Source organism: Calonectris borealis, chromosome 2 (assembly GCF_964195595.1).
Source record: "Calonectris borealis chromosome 2, bCalBor7.hap1.2, whole genome shotgun sequence".
Taxonomy (NCBI): Eukaryota; Metazoa; Chordata; class Aves; order Procellariiformes; family Procellariidae; genus Calonectris; species Calonectris borealis.
Window position 1 is genome coordinate 45,611,767 of NC_134313.1, and position 19,519 is coordinate 45,631,285.

A 19,519-nucleotide genomic window follows, 5' to 3' on the forward strand; every position below is an offset into this window, starting at 1 on the left:
CAGATCCTCAGTCATTCAGTCAATTTTCTCCTTTCTCTCTCTCTCTCTCTTTTAAAAATATCCTGAAAATAACCTTCAGCTTCTTTAAAACATAAAGCTTTGGCATTTTGGAGAAACTGTAATGAGCCAATAAACCCAATTTGGAGGCTGGTTAGTATCACATAAATTAATTTCCCTGCTAAATGATCAGAGTCACATCCACCTTTTTCACTACCATCTGCCTCACAACAAAGTTGGCACTGTACTCCTTTGAGAGGTGGACTGTAAAAGTGTCATTTAGAAAAGGCTTATTAACAAAATCCTTTCTAAGTTCCAATTTTCCTGTTCCAGGATAATGATCACAGGCAGCACATATATACCGTTAGCAGGAAGCACTCAAATGTCCATATGGCATGTACTTTAAAAAAAAAAAAAGTAAAGTAAATGGAATATGTGTATGGATCTATACAAATATTCACCTTCCTTTTCAGGGATTTTCCTAGGTATTTGATTGCGACAATTGTGCTAGTTGTTAGTTCTGCCTATGAAGGAACGGTCCCTGACAGCTGGGGTATTTCTCCTTCTTGCCTCTGGACTATATAACCAAGCACTTTGCCACACCTATAAAATGGTACTGGAACAAAGCACTTTTCCTGAGCTTGCTCCTAATTTCATGCCCCTCTCTCACCTCTTCTGATGTGTAACAGACATTTGAAGTCACTCACTTGGCCATTTCATTTCATTACTCGACACAGCCAGGTATGTCCGATGGCAGGGGATATGCAAGAGAAACAAACGTATGCTTCACCTCCATACAGAAAGTCTTCCATGATTCTGAAATTCTCACTTCTAAGTTCTCAATGTCAAAAAGCATTCTTAATCACAACAATGCAAAGGTCCAGACGGGCCTTCCCCGATTGACTGGCGTTGCCCAGAGTTCACCGAGGGGAGATGTGGCATGTTCATCCTCCAGCCCAGAGGAGAAGGTGATGCACCCGCGCAGGTGAGGACCGCAGTCCCTCAGCAGCTTCTGGTGGAAAAAATCAGGGGACAGACTCAACACTGCTGCTCTGCAGCATCGGAGCTGCTGGGTACTCTGGCTTTGGCTGGAGCAGCTCCTCACCTCTTGGGATTCTGAAGCACTACCTGCAGGTAGCAGGGACAGGGCAGGCTGTACCAGCTCCCTGAGGAAGAATCAGTTTAGATCATGCACACAGCACAGAGGGCTCCCTCTAAATCTGTTTGGCTCTCTAGTGTCGCTGTTTCTCTTGTTTGGGTTTGTCTGCCATTTCCTCCCTGTTTTCTTCTCCTCGCCACATAAATGGTTTTGCTTCCTCTCTGTGTAATGTGGAGAACCAAGTTGTCTTTGTAGTTTGCAAAAGCCACACAAGCTCTTCAAGCTTAGCTTAGCCCTTATGTTTACCAACTGTTGTAAAGCAGGAAACCATACGAACATGGGTCCTAAACTCAGATTAAAAACATCTTTCTGGAATTTTTTACTTGTTGTGGGTAAATGTACATGGAGGCTAAGATTTTCTTTATGTTGAGAAGCCTGCAGTGAAGGCAAGGAAGTTTTAAATTTAGACAGGGACTTTGATTTCCTTTTTCCAGCAATGAAAAAAATGTGATGACAAAATTGATTCATGGAACAGTGGGGTGATCTGTTTTTCCATGTGAAGGAAGTGAGGAAGAAGTTGAATACTCAAGTTAAAATGTATACGTATGTGTTTCCCTTTTATGTAGCAGAGTGAGAATTTAACAGTCCCATCAAATGGAATTTTACCAGTGTCATTTATTTTGCACTGAATGGCACTGTCCCTTCCTGGGCCGAGGTATTGCTGGGCTGTGAGCTTTCAGACAAGGGAGCAGTATCAACACGACATACAAGCATCATGTTACGTTGTTCTCTTTCATTCAATGTCCCACAGCGTGCTATTGTTTTACCATATACAATGCAAACAGTAGCTTTGGTTTATTTTCAGGAACAATACGTATTTTTTTCTCCAAATTCTTAAAACCTCCATTTTTTTCCCCCTTAACACTAGCCATAAATCCTGATATAGTAACAGGAATTACTTGGGTTACAATGATCTCTCCTTTCTAAATAACTGGAAAAGACACCATTAAGATGGTTTCCATAACTTTCTATCTTATTAAGCGTAATCAGATTCTTTAGTTTTATTTTTCCCTCTTAATATTTATTTCCTCTGGGTTTTTTTTATAGGTGTTCTAGGAAGGACTGGGTTTTAAGAAATTATTTTCAATAAATCTAGTGAGGAAACTCTTCAGACAGTTCAAGCAACAAAACCAGCAGCAGTAACCGCATGAGTCAAATTTCACTTCAAAGAAGTTTTTGAAACCACACTGTGTATTTCTGATCTGTTTTTTGTCCTCAAAATGGAATCCAAATGACTTGAATGTAAATTAAAAATAACAAACTGTATGACTGTAAAGGTCAAAATCTAGACGACAGAATTTCTAACAGTTTCTTTCAGATCTATTGTCTTCCCAAATTTAGAAAGAATTGAAAACTTCCTTCTTCTCCATTCTACTGCCAGTAGAATGTCTAGAAAACTTAATATGTTAAATCTTTCATGCACCTTTTTCAAGGTCTTTATCATGTGAAAATGGATTTCTTTTCAGGAAAAAGAACGATACTGTATAAAATATAATTTCTCTGGCTTTCTATTTCTGTATGCAACAGAAGAGATTTAATATTGACCAGGCTGCTGAGTTTTCTTCCTTTTAGAAATATATATTCAATAGTAGTCTAGAACTTTTTGGAGTCTGGATGTTGAATGTGTTCTTAAAACACTGGAAACTTCAAAGCACATGCACGTTGCAGTATGGCAATACCAGTATTAGGTAATAACAAAACCAACCTATCTCTATGTCTCAGATGCAGTAAACTGAAGAAGCAGAAGCTTCTGTTTGCTCCTGCCAGCAGCTTAGGAGGTTCTTCTCTAATTCTTCATTCTGGAGGTCAGTGCAGTTTTTCCTGTTCGTTATCGGAAAACATTCCTATTCTTACCCAGTCATGACTGCAACCTGTCTCTCAGATCCTGAAAACATGCAGATGCCTATTTTGAGCTAGGAGGGGTTACTCAAAAATCATCACTAGCACTGTTAGCTAAACCCTGTGGTTTAGGACTGGGGTGAGGTCTTTTCAGTTTGGTTAGGCCCGAAAATTGGCAAATGAACTGAATTTCCCAGGAATTCCAAATAATTTCCACATGAATGAGGTTTAACTGAAATCTCTGAACTCCTCACAGCTAGTTTCTGTTTCTCCACCTGAATTATGGAGACTTCCAAGTACACAAAAATGGGAATTTCTCCCGGGGAAGAAAAATTCTGGGTAGATTTCTGCCTGAACATAGGAAAAATGTGAAAAGTGCTTTCAAGTAACAAAAGGTAGCTTCCTTACTGCAGGAAGCGTAGCCAGTCTATACCTGCATTGCAGCCTCTTCGTTAACTGCTGGGTGGTTTAGAGAGCTGCCTGATAGCTAGCAGCAGCCTAATTGCCGTAGCACAAAGCTGCTGAGCTAGATTTCTTCCCCTAAGAAACAGGGCATGCTGCACTACTTAAGAAAGTTTAAAAACACATTTTCCTGGGTTTTGTGCTTGATTTTGGGTATAGGAAACATTCTAGCAATGCTTTATAAGTACTGCTCCGCTTTCCCTTATTCCTATCCTCACCATCCTACAAACACAGCCTGTATTCCATTCCTATTTTACAGGTTCAAAGACATTTCACTGCCAGCTAAAACCACAGGCGTTGTTTATACCGGTCATTAAAACACCTGTTAGTGTACCTGAGATCTCAGCTTGTCAAGTGAACATTAATCTGGTCAATTTTCCACCACGTATATGGTCACAAAAAGCAGAATCCTGCTAGTCCTTTGTGCAAATAAGATTATGTACATAAGACACATTGTTAGTATTATCACTGGAAGCATACTGTGCATTCACATAAGGCTATTTTAATGTGTTTCTGGTGTATCGCACCTTTTTATAGACATGGTTGCTGATTTTAAAATAAAGCTATTTTTCTTAGCTTGCTTAAAACCAAACCTAAAGCTTGGAAATATAGCTACCATTTCTGTGTACATGTTTTTGGCACAAATACAAATTTTTTTAGGGTACATTACTTGGTATTCTGCAGATGAAAATGAGCCTGGTCACTTTGTGTTTTCAGCTGACTGGACACAAATCTTCAAAGATGCAGAAGCTACATAACAATATTTAAGATGACATTGTGCTTGAGGTGGCAAGCCCTGCTCAAGCACAACAACATACTATTTGGAAAGCTTGCAAGGTTTATTAACCTGACCACAGCACCATCTAAAATGTGGCTCTGCCATTTCTTATTTTGCTCTGAGCATGTCGAGACATGAGACACCCTGGATAGCTACATTTTGAAATACAATTGTGAATATAAAATACTCAGCTGGGAGGAAGGCATAAACGAGTAAACTATAATTCAAGTTGTTGTCTGCTCGGTTTGTACAGTGAACTGACTTCAGCAAATGAGGAGCAGAATGAAGCCGCAGAGCCCGAACCTGCGCTCTCCTCCTGGAGCACAGTCAAAAGCTGCAGCAACCACCACCATGCAGGACGAAGATATATTTTGGAGCTCTTTAGATGCTCACCCTGAATAAGCCACAATGTTGAGGCACATCTGCATAAACCTCTTCCTTGGAAGTAATCACTCCCAGAAGATTAAAAGGGCTTTTTTAGATTTATAAGCCATTTTTTTTTAGAACAGAAACTAGAAGAATGTACTTTGAAATGTGAGAAAACTCAAAATGGAAGACAGAAGAGAACTTGAGGACCTTCCCAGTCCTGAGTGTTGTAGCAGAGCCAGCCTCCACATCCAATCTTGGTTTCAAACTAACAACTCGGTGACCTTCTGAGTCACCACATCTCCCTCTCTCAAACTTTAGGAAAGGGCAATTTTTTTTCTCACCTCCTGTTTGGCTGTGGTTTTGATGCTGCTTTCCTCAGGAGTCACCCACCCGTGCTTGTTGTGCTGTCTCCTTGCTGGCTCTGGCTCTTCAGTTTTTCCTCCTGTCTGCCCTGTCCTTCACTTGGGAATCCTCCCTCCTCTGGCCATGTCCAGGACTTTCTGGGGAAGGTGGCATCTCCAGGAGGAAGAGTAGGACTCAGTGAGAACTCAGGAGAGTTCCTTTCTGCTGACCTGCCATACACTTTTGAAAGAAATTAACAGATGACTTCCACACCTCCTATATCCCCTAAAAATCCACTAAATCTTATCATAATGCATCTTTAAAGCTAAAAATAAAAATTAAAAAAAATAAGACTGCCATGTGAGATATAGAAATACACCAAAACTTAATGTAGCTGAGCAAATGTGCCATTACAGCACACTCCAGTACATCTAAGAGTTTCCTTCTAGGCTGGAGCACAGAACAAATGGAGTGAATAGGCAGACAGTAAAAGCAAAAGATAACTCCTTTCCAAAGATTGTTACATTCCTCCTTTCCCCCCATGCATATGCACTCTAAAGCAGTGTTTCCTGGGCTGTGCTCACGTCAGGCCCTGCAGGTCTTTAAGTCTGCATGTCTGTGGATCCCAAGCAAGATGCCAAGCCCCTGATGCAGAAGGCATTGAGTTATGTGCTACATTGAGCATTTTGGTGATGCCTGCTCAGCATTTTGACACATCGGTACCCCACTGAGTGCTCTGTTCATGCAGTCCGTGAGCAAGTCCTGGGTCATACCACTGGGGCAAGTGGTATGACCTACACCGAGTGCTACAGCTCTGAGCCTCACAGCAAACGAACAAATAAAACCTTCAAAACTATCAGAAACCATCTCAGCTTTACCAAGTGTAAGGACACAGTCTTAAGAGCTAATAACAATCTTCCATGAACAGAAGAGGACTCAATTGTTTAACAGCTATGTTTGGGAAAATCTTCTCGGTAAACTGTGGGGTTGAAGACCGTGTCCAAGAAGAGATTGAGGTCCTGCTTCACACATCCAGGTGCATTTTCTCCACCTGTATTCTGACCAAAGCAAAGCCGTCCAGGACTGAAAAATCATATACTTGCATCAGTGCAGAAGTGGACCTGGCCTGATCCTTGCCGGTGTATGCAGGCCCTGAGGGACAGGACTAAATACCTCAAGCACAGCACTGAGCAGGTATCCACACACAGAGATCTGCCTGGCTTCGGGTCCAGCTCTGCTACTGGCCCGGGGCACCGACCAAGCAAAACCACCCTGTCGGTCACACCCGAGGAGAATTTGGCTTGTTTAATCTAGAATAACAAAGGCCAAGAGAAAATTTGTCTTCTAAATATATCAACTATGTCAACATTAGGGACAAACATCTGTTTAAGTTTAAAATTAACTTTTGATGGGAGACAAGCATAGACTGGGTTCAGATAAACATGGGTATGGACATGTGAGCTGAGAGGCTTTGAACCAGCCTTTTGGTGGGAATTGCAGGCGGCTGCGGAGGGGAAGGCAGGAGAGGACAAGAGGAGGACAAGGCTGTATTAAAGCTGTTTATTTACGGACTGTAATTAGGGGTCAATCAAGAACTGTGAAGGAAAAAAAGGCAACTCAAACCAACCAAAAAAACAAAGCAGAAAGTAAAAAGACGGTAATGGTTAAGGCCCCAGACTACCAACCTGCAAACTGTTTACAGTCTGCCTGCTGTAATCGATAGATATATTTTGCTGGGAGTGGAAGGCTAAAGTCAGAGACACAAAACCAGCGAATGCATAAACAATGTCAGTCTGTGGAAGAGTGTAGAGTGCCAATGGCTGTTCAGGGAACAAGTTGCTCAGATACTGCTGCCACTCAGAAAAAAATAAAGCTCATTTGGCTAAGAGGTGAAGATGGTGTTTTCTGTGTACACATGCTGGTACCAACTATTTCACTATTCTAAAATCCTGGTTTCCTTAGGGTATTCAGCATTTCATTGCCTTGAAAAGTTTCAGTGGTTGGTTTGTAAATACCTGATTTGTATTTTTGGTTTGGTTTGGTGTTATTTTTGAGGTGAAACCTTGAATTTTGTGTAAGGGAAAAATTAGAGTGAGGGCAACAGCGCAGCTACCCTGTTAGCTCTGACAACCTGGTTCTCCTGTACAGTTTTGTCAGCACTTAGGAAAATTACTGTCTCTCCCCTAAGACACATGAAGTTCACAGGGAAAGAAATTCAGTGGGGATAAAAGTGGAGAAGGGATTGCTGTTGCTGTTTTGTTAGGGTTTTACTTGTTTCAGACTTATTTTTGCTAGTGGTGGTGAGTTCTGGGGTTTACTGCTTGGGGTTTTCTTCTTTTGTTTGGCTTCTTGATGCAGCTCCAGCTAGGGAGTGGCAGCCTTCCCCATTGCTCACTGGCAGCCAGCTGCTCTTTCCAGTCCTGTGTCTAGAAGTGAAATCAAAAGTGCAGACTGAGAATAACGGATTAACACTGCAATCTACCATTGTGCTGCTGCTTTTCAGAGGAAATACTGTCTTAACTGACTAGACAACTAGACCATCTTTTTGTTCTGGAGAGCCTGTGGAAGCTTGGAAGTGGGTGGGGGCATTTGGTATGGGCACATGGATCTTTTTATGTCAGATATTGTACTTTTTGAAGTAGCCTTAAGATAAGTAACAACATCACTGGACCAGCACAGCTACAAACCTGTCAAGAATTTGGGAAAAGTATGGGAGATGCTTCCCATTCTGGACTGAGGAAAGTGTCCCGTGAGTGCAGGCGGCATCTGTCTGGAACAACAAAGAGTGAGAGCTGGAAAGATGGTGCAAATATGCCAACAAATTTGAAGACTTTTTTTTTTGTCTTTGGCCAGATGGTTTGACAGTTTGTAGTATGTCTCTGTGAATGATGAAGTGCTTGGAAAGGTGTTGCTGACCTCTTACTACTCCCTCCAAAAAAGAACGAGGGAGTTATCATTATAGGTGCTAAAGGCCTCCAGTGCATCGCAATAATCCACCGTCAGCAGGGATAGAGGTCCTCAGTGAAATAAACTGTATTTGGCCTTTCTGTGCTGGGAAGAGGAACACTCTGTCAGTCCTGCTGACTTCAGCAGTTAACTCAGTGCTTACCAGATGATAGTGGGTTTTTTCCTGAAATATATTGCCACTATGTATGCCTGTGACAAGAAATATTACTATTGACCGGTTAAGTGTTCCTCTCTGATTCTCTGTATAGATCTATCCTGACACTGAACTGCCAGGTACTGAAGGTGTGGTGCTTAGATATTACAGTGGTAGTGAACTTAAATATCTAGAAAGGTCCCTGATAAATTATATGCTCTGCAGATAAACCTCTGCCAAATTCTATTCAAATGGCAAAGAGATAATGTGAATATGACTCTAATGAAGGAAGGCGAGAGTTGCCATAATGCATGCAGGTGCAATTGCTCCAAATCTCTCTTAAAATCCATTTTCCTGCCAGTGCTCATTCTTCCTTTAAACAGAAGTTAATACTCTGCTGACATTACTGAACTCCATCATGCTCATTATCTCAGGCTAGCATTTAGATCAGGTTTTTGGAGGTGAAAGACCAATTCATTAACTCTATTGTGTCACTCAATGACTTCCTGTAGAGAGATCATAAGTCAGATGGTGGGTGTCACTGCTGGAAGATAAAAGACAGCTATAAAGTAGGAAGACAACTGGTATAATTTGCAAAAAAGAGAAAAAAAAAATTTACTCTATAGCCTTTAATTTCTATTCATAGTTCAGGTTTTAAGTATGTTATTTAGATAACTGCATTTGAGAGATTTTTTTGTATGAGTTTCAGATACGGAATGGAAGAGGTTATTGGTTGGTTATTTCTTTTTGACTTAAAGAGAAGAAATAATATAGGTAACAAATAACACAGCAATTCCTGTAAAAATGAATTAAAAAGGGGTGTTTTAAAGCCAGATGTGTTGAAATACCCATGTATACTAACTTGTCTTGGCTTAAAGGGAAAAAAAGTGTTTGGAAAATTATTACTTTGTCAAAACAATACTGTTATGAAACTGTTTGAATTTTTGTTAAGGAAAAAAACAGCTGCCAGGAATCAAAATCCACTTATTTGGTAAAAACAAAAACAAAACCAAAATCCCCACACTGTTTCCTCAGAGTAAAGAAAATGTTTATTTTTAGAATACTCTCTGGGATGAAAGAATTTTTTAAGACTTTTTTATGGAAAGTAGGTTCCTACGGCTACTGGCTATCAACTGAACATGAAGCTTCTCAGTTTGCACATGGGAAATAAACAAGCAAAAATACTTTTCATGCTTTCTAAGACAATTTTCAAATACGAGCCTTTTCAAGTGTAATTAACAACTACGTAATGTGAAGAAGCAGTGTCAAATAAGGAAAGCCTTTGCCAGAGAGCTTCGCAGCTTCTGTTCAGTTTCCCTCTACCTGTTGCTCAACAAAACCATGGGAGAGAGTTTGTGAGACTTCCCCCCCCCAAGCTGTAAAAAGCATTGCGGGAGGGGGTGTAAATTTTTACAATATCCAATATTTTTAGGGCTTCTCTCTGCTTCAAAGAACAAAAGACCGTGTTTTTTCACAGAGGGTGGAGAGCAGCTTTGCACAAGAGCCTGTGCGCCCTTGGAGGAGGCTGCTCCCATTGGTTGTTACTGGGCAGTACTGGTGGAGCCTCTCAGTTACTGAAGGATAAGGCAAGAATCCTTGTAGAACAATGCCAATATTAAAACAACTAAACATATTATAATATCTTTTAGGACTTGAGTACACTCACTTCTTCAGTTGATGGCACTGGGATTTCTGGCAGGTAACACTCTCCAAAAGCTGTGAGCAGATATGAAAACAGCAGCTGTTTATCAGTCACAGCAGAAAAAGCAACTGCAGCACTCTTCCTACTTTCAAGGTCTCGAGCTGTCCAAAAAAACCACTACTTCGGAAGCTTAAGATCTTTTTCAGTTTCAAGTCTATTGAAACCGTCTTATCCCAATAAACCCTGTTTTTTCCTGTTGATTCTTTCATATTCATTAACAGTAAAAAGGAATGCAGTTCCAAATCATAAAATCATAGAATCATAGAATCATAAAGGTTGGAAAAGACCTCTAAGCTCATTGAGTCCAACCCAACACCACCATACCCACTAAACCATGTCCCTAAGCACCACATCTACATGTTTTTTAAATACTTCCAGGGATGGTGACTCCACCACTTCCCTGGGCAGCCTGTTCCAAGGCCTGACCACTCTTTCAGTGAAGAAATTTTTCCTAATGTCCAATCTAAACCTCCCTTGGCGCAACTTGAGGCCATTTCCTCTCATCCTATCGCTGGTTACTTGGCAGAAGAGACCAACACCCACCTCGCTACAACCTCCTTTCAGGTAGTTGTAGAGCGCGATGAGGTCTCCCCTCAGCCTCCTCTTCTCCAGGCTAAATAACGCCAGTTCCCTCAGCCGCTCCTCATAAGACTTGTGCTCCAGGCCCTTCACCAGCTTCGTTGCCCTCCTCTGGACACGCTCCAGCACCTCCATGTCCTTCTTGGAGTGAGGGGCCCAAAACTGAACACAGGATTCGAGGTGCGGCCTCACCAGTGCCGAGTACAGGGGCACGATCACCTCCCTACTCCTGCTGGCCACACTATTACTGATACAGGCCAGGATGCCGTTGGCCTTCTTGGCCACCTGGGCACACTGCTGGCTCATGTTCAGCCGGCTGTCAATCAGCACCCCCAGGTCCTTTTCCTCTGGGCAGCTTTCCAGCCACTCTGCCCCAAGCCTGTGGCGTTGCCTGGGGTTGTTGTGACCCAAGTGCAGGACCCGGCACTTGGCCTTGTTGAACCTCATACAGTTGGCCTCGGCTCATCGATCCAGCCTGTCCAGGTCCCTCTGCAGAGCCTTCCTACCCTCCAGCAGATCAACACTCCCGCCCAACTTGGTGTCATCTGCAAACTTACTGAGGGAGCACTCGATCCCCTCGTCCAGATCATTGATAAAGATATTGAACAGGACCGGCCCCAGTACTGAGCCTTGGGGAACACCGCTCGTGACCGGCCGCCAGCCGGATTTAACTCCGTTCACCACAACTCTCTGAGCTCGGCCGTCCAGCCAGTTTTTTACCCAGCAAAAAGTGTACCTGTCTAAGCCGTGAGCCACCATGAGCCAAAATAGCTACAATGAAAGAAGTAGTAAGTTTTCCGTTGTCTTAGCTGGCTAGGAAACAGCTACCTTCCCCTCCTCAGCCTGCTCTCACTCCTGGTAACTCTCTTTAAAGCTAAGCTATTCTTACCTTAAGTGAGAATCCCCTTCTCAGCTCCTTTAAAGATGAAAGGCACAAATAAAAAGGGACCCAGAAAAAAAAAATGCTGCAATCGTGTCAATCTCTCTATTATTCATACAGTTATTTATTGACAAATTTCGTTCCTCTTACTGTGTTACCTGGAGCATCCTTTGCTCTACTTTTCGTCTGGATTGAGGCACTCTTCACAAAACCCTTTATTATTTTTCATCCATTTTATTTCTTCTGTCTCCCCTCCCTGCACCCTGCAATTGTAGGCTGTGCTTGCTTGCAATATTTTCTGCTATTAACAGACTGGTTGAATTTTTTTGCATCAAGTAGCAGCTCCGTAATTGGAGACCTAAGAGTCACTTAATATAAAGATCACTGAGATCATAAACCATTTTCTTCTTGACCTTTTCTACCAAAACATTAGCTTCTGAGCCAGCCTGCTTTGAAGCTACAGAAGCACTACATATTGTCTTGTTGATTTCTGACTTCAAGTAATTCTTTTCTTCTGTTTCCTCTATTTTTAGCATCTGAAGGCTGAAATTTTACTATACGCTATTGCTCTTTTTTTTTTTTCGGGAACAAATGTCAGCACATCAAAAGCCCACTGCTTTTAGTGTGTGTCACTTGAGATCAGTGGAAAAAAAATACTTTGTAAATCTCTTTATTGAATCATAAACTGTGGGCACTACTAAGAATACTTTTCACAAAAGTTCTGGGATCAGTCATTTGAGCATCACTTTGCTGATAAGCAAAATCCTTAAATCCCTCGACACTGAAGAGGGGGGGCTAAAAATGAACATTATCCGAAAGGTGAAGGGGTATGCAATCAAAACATTGCTCTTGTATGTAGCTTTTGTATGCGTTTTGTTACATAAATTATGCTTTTTTTTTCTATCAATTATATAGTATTTGTGATGAAAATAACTGCTCCCTTGCTGTCTTTGGTGTGCTGCTACGTAAATTCACCTTCAGTGTATGCAGATAGCTACCTCATGATCATATAGCTACAGCTGTGGACAGGGTCAGTCTCCTCACAGCATGCACGGCTACAACTCATATATAGCATGCAACACCAAGTATACATTGAAGAGTTAGAAGGACTCTTATTTTTCCATGATAATCAAGAATTCCTGGTCCTGTCACCTGGCTAGAGGTGTTCACTGAGGTGTTCAGAGGCACTCACTGAATTTAATGAACATTAGGGAGAGGGTGCAGTAAGCACAAAGACTTCAATATATTTGGCAGGAACAGCCAGTTCCAGATTTTCCAGAATTTTGTTCAGTTTGCCATTCACCAAGTTCGCGTTTAATGCAATAAAGAAACGGAATATATTAAACATTTAAAACAGGGCTGCTAAATTGCCACCTAGTGGTCTTGTAATGAAGTTAGTGTCTCTGGCGTGCTGATCCAGGTCAAAAAATACCAGTGTGCTTTTTGTATTTTTGTCAGGGCCTGGGTATCGGTGCTCACTGGCCCCTCGCCCGTAATGCGGTCCGAGTGGAGGGCTGGCAGAGCACAATTAGGAAATAGCCAACGCAAGACGGGACTGTTGGGACTGCTGGGGTGCCAGGGGCAGCTCGGGCAGGACTTAAGACACCAAAAGGGAATTCCTAGGCCAATCAGCCAGCCTGTGCACAGGGTGAAAAATGCTGCCAGGTAGGAGCCTTAGTCTATTTTCTCTACTACTCTTTTATTTTTCCTTTTTAACAAAAAGAAAAAAGTAAATATTCCCATATAAAAGGAAATAAAAGGTTTTCGGACCGTTGGTAAATGAGTAAAAAGTTAGGATTTTTGTCTTTGCAAGGCTCAACCAGCTCCAGTGTAGGAAGCACTTTGCTCTGCTGGGGTATTCTCCCACCTTCTAGTCTCACCCTGCCTGAGCCATATGTTCATCAGCATGTGCTGTTTACACAGAGCCAAGCAGATGGGAAACAACGAAGGAGCACAAGTGGAACAATAAGTTTTGCAATTCTGCTTTTGTGATTAGTCACGTAGGTCTGCCCAGAAGCTACTACAAGAGACTAAAAATAATTTTCAATATGATGAGCTGCGTAAGCACAGTCTGTAGGGATGAATGCATCCTCAATCATCTTACCAATAATCAGCTTGGGGTGCACTGGGCTGTGTGTTGACAAAGATGGTGCTCACAGGAGGTGGAGGCAGTCGAGGCCTCGTGTTAAGAAGCAGTCCTGGAGCGGGGGCTGCAGGCTACATCTCTGGGAGGATGCATCAGTTGTTTCAGAGATAAGTCAGAGATAAGTCAGTCCACAGCACCAGAATCCAAATGATTCATCTTCCTCCTCCATCCTGTCAGCTGCTGGGACCTGGTGCATTTAGTGGCTGAAGAAGAAACATCAGCCCTGGGAGGCAGACTGAGACCCCATATTGCACCTTCATCGAGGTCCTGGGTAGTTCAAGGTATCACGAGTATGGCATTGGTCTAAGGATGCTGCATAACCTGAAAGCTTAACGCTGGCCAAAACACATCCCCTGGCAGATCACTGGGTCCTTGATTAAGGTGTTGGCACTTCTCATGTCTCCTCTCCTCTCGTGATAAACCAAAAGCCCTGTAAGCGAGGGCCATCACTTCCCACAGAATATGAAGTGAGGCAAGTCAGGAAAACTAGAGGAGGAAGAGAAAACAAACAGGGCTGGGGCTAGGGATAGGACTTGGGTAGCAATAAAAATACTGAATTGGTGAGAGGAATATGGTCTTCCTACACTTCAGGTTTTGTGAATAAAGTACAACTCACCGTATATAGTACCATATATGGTTCTGTTTTTCCTTTCATATCACTTTCAGCCTGGTTGACCTTAATTTGTTTTAAGATACAGTCTGATTTTTATTTGTGGCTATTTCCCCTCCTTTTTTTGTTTTGCATCACCTATAATTCTCTTAATTTGTTTCACATTGTACTTTGTTCTTGTTCAGGACTGATCCAGTTAAATTTGCACCTTGTTTCTCTTCATTTTGCATACTTGATTTGCATGCTACATTGTTTTAAACAAATATTTACTGTTTCACTAGTGTCTGACTTCACTCCATTAACTTAATCATATTTTATTTCAATGAAGTTCTCTGTAGAGTGAATAGCTATCTCTAAACAGATTTACTATTTTTTTTTGCAAGACCACAGCTTCCCTTTTTTTAGGTATTATGGAAGTACAGTAATAGAGGAAGCTGTAAACACACTCTGCAAGCTGACGTGCCACTAATTCAAAGTACCCAGTATAATAAAAAGGCATGCAATTGAAAGTCAGTTTACCCCTTAATGTACTCTAGGTGATTTGATCTTTACGGAGTATACAATAAAAGGTGAAAGGTAATCAATACAATACTGTTTGAGAAACTGCGGGTTTAACCGCATACCTGTTGTCAATAAAATTATCCAGGGACAGGATGTCCTATAAACGCAACCAGTTTTTTCAAAAAATAAATGACCTGTTAAAAACCCCAGAAGTTGGTAAGCCACAAAACGGCATCTAGATGACAATTACTCATTTGAACTGTAGTGTGTGGCATGAGTTTCCGTTTCCCCTAGCCTTTCCTGAGCTAGTCTCTTCAGGGTTTATTAGGATTGGCTTTGACTAAGGGATTTACCATAGAGTCAATCTGTCAGTGTTCTGCTATCCCAGTAGCCTCTTGATTTTTCAGATCCTGTTCAGATTGCCACGCCAAATGGCATCCACATAACTCTGGAAGACATGCCTTCGATTTCTGGGGCCTCCTGCCTGCAGTAGGTAATATTGAAAGCCTTCAAATACATCTCTTGACAGTTTCTGCTGCTGTTTCCAGGTAGGCAGTCCTAGATCCTCCTGTCCTTCATCCCCACAAAGAGTCAGAGTTAATGGCTTAAGATCATGTTAGATGGATCATTCATTACATTTTTTTACTTGATGTTTATACATACATTTACAAAACCACCAAATGCTTCCAGTAGGAAGAAAGCATACTCCAGTGTTACTGTGCTACCCTCGAGTAAGAGAAATAACTACTCAGTTGCCACGTGTAGAGAATATGTGGCAGCTTGAGGGTAGTGAGAACTTACTTGCATTGGCTCTGAAATGGTATACTGTCTCAGTCTTGTCTTTGTCTTATATGGCTATGCAGTTTTTACTCAGTCCAGAGCAGGCAGAATGAACTTGTGCCCCCCAAAAAATCAAACTGGTTGTCATACCTGAAGATGTGTTGCGTGGCGCAAGTCATCTACACTAACTATTATCGCAGAGAGCTGCCTTAAGACTTTTAAAAATTGAAGTACAGTCAGACACTTAAAAATGGACCATAGCTTTCTCAGCCAATTAGCACATCTCAGGTTAACTGCCAAAACAGGGCTTTCACACGAATTTCTTTGAGAGATCTTAAAGACACGAGCAGGGTACTCACAGTTACAAGACAGTCGTGATCTAAAATAAGATTGCTTTTTGAATATATAGAATGGTTTTCAGTCAAAGAGATGTAAAAGTTGAAGTAACTGGAATGTTTTGGGGTTTTTTAATCATTTTTAATAAAAATTGTGTGTGGGTGAAACGAGTTTGACCCTTTATAAGCAAGAGTTACTTTTATTTATTTATTTTTTATTTTCACTTTGTATGTGTGTGTCTGTCACCTCCAGGAATAAAAACAGCTGGGGATACTGAAGTCAATTCCCTTCTGCCTTTCTTTATATGGAGCTGGTATTTATAATGAGCCTCCAGTCAGCTCTGTCACGTTAAAATGAACTTTCTGAATTATTTTTGTTCGCCTGACTTCACAACCAGCCCTTTGCAACCCACCATACTGTCACTAACAATCTAACGAAAGGCAAAAATTTCTTTAATGTCTAGATCAGTTTATGTTGGATAATCTCAACACCTTTCAGCAGCAATAGTATTTAAATACAACTACAGTGGAACAAACCAGAATGTCTGAATTTTCAAAAAGCCTTATCTATCAGCTCTTCTTTCTCTCCTGATGGAATCCTGTAAGTAATAACTGTTGTGGGCTTTTTTTTTTTCCTTTTCTTTCTAAGTCTAGCTAATACTTTGTGTCTTGTCTTGGGTATAAAGGTTAGCAAGTTTTAAGACTGATGGTCTTTGACACAGGAAAGTGACTTCTTAGAAAGCCAGTAGACTTATAAAGGTATATATAAATTATATGTTTAAAAACTTGGGTCAAGAAAATTTATCAATGTATCTATCAGGTATATCTCTGTTGTCCTTTTGATGTGGATAGACTGTACAAACTCTTGTCTTTTGGAACATCACAGGAATAAAATGGCCAGAGACAGTACCTTCACTTGCAGCTTGAAGTCCATTTCCATTTACCACTTCATATATATTTTTCTTTACTTTTCCATGACCACCTCTACTTACTGTTTTTCAAAGAAAGGCAGTATCAGGTAGATGGGATTGGAGGGGAGGAGGAGAGGTTGCCTGTGCCCATTCTCCATTCATCACCTTTTCAATCATCTTTTCATCCCCTCTCCTACAAAAATGAAAACCTTCACAAAACACTAGCTAGGTAACTCTTCTTCCCATATGTATATCTGTTGGGGTAAAATAAAATATTTCCACTGTCTGGTTCTGGTAACTATGCTAAAAAAAGATTCACAGCAGTTCTTTTTAAGAAAATGTATTAGGTATACAAAGCATTAATAAGGTTTAAAAAACAATAATAAAAAAATTTCTTATCTCTGGCAGCAATAGAATTGTTCAGTTGCTAGGGTCAAGGTTGAGATGAGCTTTGAAAAAATGCTAGAGATAGGCCACTGATGCATGTTACCAGGATAAATCCTTTCTTTGTTATCTAGTCCTCTTTGTGCAATAATGATACACAGGCCTAAATTCGGAATAAGACATGTGGTTTCTTTCTAGTCCTATGACAGTGCAATTCAGACTACAATCTGACCTTAATTCTGCCTCAGCACTGGCAGGAGTTTTATCTGTTCCAAGGGCAGTACAGCTCGCCCATGGCAGGGCTGCAAGGGCTTTGTACCTCTTTGAAGCAGCTCTGAATAAAACCTCACTGCTAACCTCAACCGCTTGCCAAAAGAGTTAACAAAACTGTACATAGCTAGAACATCTCTGTCACTGAGCTATAAATCAGAGGGGAAGACAGGATGCACTCCCAACTGTTAATTCCCACTTCTTTCAGTACTTTAACTTGACATAAAACATGCGCACCAGCAGAGGGCATTACGTGCCTCAATAAAATGCAGATTGATAAACAATTTGAAAGGAAGGGGAAATTCTTCTTCTAGCCTTCTTAGGATATTGGACATTTTATATAACTGATCAAAAGCTTAATACAAACTGAAATGTCCCAAGCACAGGTATACATCTCAAGTGCTCATTCATTCCAGTAGCTCCTTTACTGGGAAAAATAGTAAATTAATTAGTTCTCACTTGTAAACAAAAACTAAACTATTAGAACTGAAAACATATTTTTCCTTCTAAACAGATGAATCTGAGGAAAAACTAAGACGAGTATGTTTATTTTTAACCTATTCATTGCATAGTTTTTGTTTTCATTTCTCCTACTGCTTAGCTAATACACTGCAGCCTTTTTCTACTTAGTGAGCCGAGTGTTTATGCGGATTTTGCTTTACTAGCATCAAGTAATACTGAATTCCATCAGCTGAGAAGCCAGCCTTTTGAATATCATTAGTTACAGAAATATGGCACAGCTGGGAGTACATTTGTAATTTAAAAATTGTATTAGAAAAAAAACCTTTCTTGCTTTCATTTTACAAGTCTGCAATGTTGTGTAAGGATCCTGAACTTTTTTTTTCACCTCGAACAGCTTTACACGTAGACAACCTCTAAATTTATATCTACAAATTGTAATTTTCTATAAATCAAGCAAAATGAACGCAGTCACTAGAACTGAAAGACAATGACTGGGGAAAACACAAAGAAAACAGCATTTGTCATAGTTCTGTGCAGCTTTTCATTGCAATTGGCTTAATGTTTGCATTTAATTTTTTTCAAAGTCTGAGGGTTTTAGCAGCACTTGTAATGATCCCTTGATTTCACACATGAAAACAACTTCACCATGAAAAAACAAATTGCCCATCTTGAGATTTGAAAAGAAGTTATCTCACAAACATTTTTCTACCAAGTAATACCTTGCTACTTTGTAATACTGTTGTATTTCTGTTCTTCAGGTAGAAGTAGGGTCTTCAGGGAAAGCAATACAACAGGAAAGTTCACATACTAATGCATCAATGCATAATTATGTGTTACCAGATAATCTAATATACACTTCTTCAGTGTAGCATACTAGTAGTTTTCTAGAATGTTCTTTTTTTTTTAAAAAAAAAACACAAAGAAATTAGGGTAAAGAATCTTTTTTAATTCAATCTAGCAGACAAAATTTGGAAACATCTGTATTTCTGAAACGCATTAAAAACAAAGCTTACTGAATAAACTATGTAAAATAAAACATTTCTTTCCAGAAAAATACTGAATTATTGAAGTTGTTGGCGAAACTTTGTTATGTAAGAAAAGAAAAAATCTAAAACATAGGTAAGTCATCAAATAGTAAGAATGAAAAGTAATTTCTTCGGTGGAACACTTTTTTTTACACAAGGATGTAAAGAATATAGCAGCCAATTATCTTTTTATTATACAAAGCGTTCCAGCTCTTCAAGTTTGTAGATGAGTACATAACTTTAGACCTTAGAATGTAAACATAACATAATAATTATTTGTTTACAGGGCAGGGATGTGCAGTGACTTGAATCTATTGCTTGGATATCACAAGTCATAGAATCATAGAATCATAAAGGTTGGAAAAGACCTCTAAGATCATCGTGTCCAACTGTCAACCCAACACACCATGCCCACTACACCATGTCCCTAAGCGCCTCATCTACACGTCTTTCAGTCCATTGGGTAATTTTCAAGGTGATTTACAGAATATCATTACTGGGTAGGATGCACTTGCCTGTTCATCCAGTGTGGTTTTGCTTCCTTACTTGAATACTGCCATAGCAAATTAATAGCTTATAATAATGTGTATATCAGAAATCTAACATTTGGAAGTACAATGTTTGCATTTAAGTCCAGTCCTAATATTAAAATACTATTTCCTTCTGCTTCAGTGGACCAGAGGAAAAATGTCTTTCCAATAAAGGAATAAATGCCCAGAGACATGTATACAAATGACACACTGACACTTTGTGTATGTTTTCCTTCTGCTTGTTTCAGAACTCAGCGAAACACTTTGTTGGTTGTAGATGAGAAAAGTCCTTGTCCAGCTAAACCTAAATGATCTCAACTTTCAGCATCATCTAGGCTGCTCTACAAACAGGAAGGGC

General features: G+C 40.4%; 1 long non-coding RNA gene across 2 annotated transcripts in view; it reads right to left on the reverse strand.

The window, feature by feature from the left end:
* Positions 1–19,519, reverse strand: part of LOC142078781 (uncharacterized) — a 46,503-nt gene that overhangs the window by 7,101 nt on the left and 19,883 nt on the right. The window contains exon 5 of one of the 2 annotated variants that reach the window (XR_012672347.1): positions 668–7,716. This is a non-coding gene — a long non-coding RNA (uncharacterized LOC142078781). Of the gene's footprint in view, positions 1–667; positions 7,717–19,519 lie in introns of those variants that run through there. The other variant, XR_012672348.1, reaches the window with a different exon arrangement.